Source organism: Aethalodelphis obliquidens, unplaced genomic scaffold, assembly GCF_003676395.1.
Source record: "Aethalodelphis obliquidens isolate GAN/ISIS:26980383/991018 unplaced genomic scaffold, ASM367639v1 scaffold32, whole genome shotgun sequence".
Taxonomy (NCBI): domain Eukaryota; kingdom Metazoa; phylum Chordata; class Mammalia; order Artiodactyla; family Delphinidae; genus Aethalodelphis; species Aethalodelphis obliquidens.
In genome coordinates, this window is record NW_020837976.1 from 21,124,906 (window position 1) to 21,127,325 (window position 2,420).

The following is a 2,420-nucleotide window of genomic DNA, read 5'->3' on the forward strand; positions in this document are numbered from 1 at the left end:
TATGCAAATCAGAAAAAGACTTACAGATATAGAAATCAAACTTGTGGTTGCCAAAAGGGAGAGGAAGGGTGAGGGGCAAATTAGGAGTATGGGATTAACAAATACAAACTACTATATATAAAAATAGATAAGCAAAAAGGATATATTGTATAGCACTGGGAATTATACCCATTATCTTGTGATAACCTGTAATGGAATATAATCTGCAAAAATACTAAATCACTATGGTGTGCATCTGAAACTAACATAATATTGTAAATAACTATATTTCAATAAGAAAAATAGATTAAGTTCACTATACACATGAAAAGCTAGAATATAGAAATAATAACATATTATAGTCTAGCAACAAACTGGTGAATAAAACAAAAAATGAAGCAGACTTACAGATATAGAGAACAAGCTAGTGGTTACCCAGGGGGAGAGAGAAGGGGGAGGGCAATTTAGGGGAAGGGGAAAAAAAGAGTTATTATGGGATTATATAAAATCTTGTGTGTAAAACTTTTGAAAACTGTAAAGCACTATAGATTTTAAAGAATCTTTCATTCAATTAAAAAAAAAAAAGCCCTAATGCTGTCTGTGGCTGGCTTCTGTGCTTTTAGAACAAAAGGACACAAAAAGGGGCTGAGGTATACATGTACTCTAAAATCATGTCATTAGCCCCTTAGGTCAGCATTTCTCCCTCCAGCAGTCAGAACAGGAATTATGTGCTCATTTCCTCTCTCATAGTGACACAAGAAGAAAAAATTCTACAAAAAGTATGGCAACTCCAGATGAAGATGTTCCATCTATCAAAGGAACCGAAAATTTTAGTTAACCCTTGGAAATCTTACTGTCAGTTATTTCTTCTCTTCTTTTGATCTATTAACTCTGTAAAATATCTTAACATGTGATGACTAATGATTGTTTATATATGTGTATCTACTAGATTTTGTATAGGCACCTTTTCTAAAATACTGTCACTGATTAAAACTGACACATAAGAAAGACCAAATGAACACTTGAACACTTTAAATATATTTTGAAATAAAAATGACAACATCTGTACATGGAGTTACCTCAGATTTTTAGAAGCATTCAATTATAGAATTTCTATCATCAACACCATGCTAGTGACTCTCTAGTCACCATTGTCAGCACTTTTACTCCCCACTTGATGCCTGTATACCTTCTCTTGGGTCCTAGACTTTAAAAACTCCAAATAGACTTAAACATTCCAAATGCCTAAATCGGAATAGCTATTTTTGTATTGCATGTATTTTCCTTAGCTATTTTGTGAGCATCTTAATGCTTTTGAGCACTTCCTTCAGAAAATGGGCAAAGACAACACACACACACACACACACACAAAAGCAACATATTTGACTTCCCATCAGTTACAGCCCTGAAAAAATAATCCTCCTAAACAGGTATTGGTTATGATTCATTAAACTCATTGACTGACTACAAATTATTTTTGACTTTTCTGCATAACCACCATCCCCACAAAAAATATTAATACAACTATTACACATTGTAAAAATAAGATATTTGGCTAATATCTTTTTGGATTCCAAAAAAATAAATTGATAAAGGATTAGAGCATCTACTTTAGAAAATTTGCAATTGTATATCTATACTCTACTTCTTTAACATGTAAATTTTCTACAACTCAGGAATGTCATTCTTCAGGACCTGTGAGTTATCCCTTGGAAATATAACCAGTAAGACTGATAGGGCTCCTACTTCCCAATCTCTGTGAAAGGTAGGAATCTAACTACAATAAGTGACAATTAGCAAACACAGAAGGCCTAACCAAACTGATCAAACATTCTTCAGTTTTTTTTTCCCCATTATCTCACTCCAGTATTTAAAAATCGTCTACATTTTATTTCAGTGGAATTAAGTTCAACTCTCCCTTATTGTAGTAGTCTTGATTTCAAGTCCTGGACAATAAAGTCTTCCTTTCCATTTTTAACAAATGCTTGCTGCAATTTTTCTTTTACAGTATTATATTAGGATCTGTGAAAGATGTAGTAGAAATGTACATACTATTTTTATCCTTCAGAGCTTATAATCTGTTAAATTATAAATAAAAATACACAAAAGTGTTAGTGAAAAAGTAAGGGTAATAGAGGTTCTAGGAAGGGAGAAGTCTGTGATTTGGAAATAGTATAACTAAGATTATTAGTTAATACCTATGTGAGTCCAAAGGTAATATTATGTGAAGAGCACCTCTGACTTTCCCATTGACTAGTCTGTAACCTTAATCAAGTTACTTAATGTCTATGCACTTTTGATTCCTGATCCATGAAATGGGGAAAATAGCCAATTTAACTATGTTATGAGACTTTAAAATAGCCAAAAATTATTGAGCACTTGTGGTGTAGCTTATGTAATGTTCTATATGCTATATATATATATATATATATATATATATA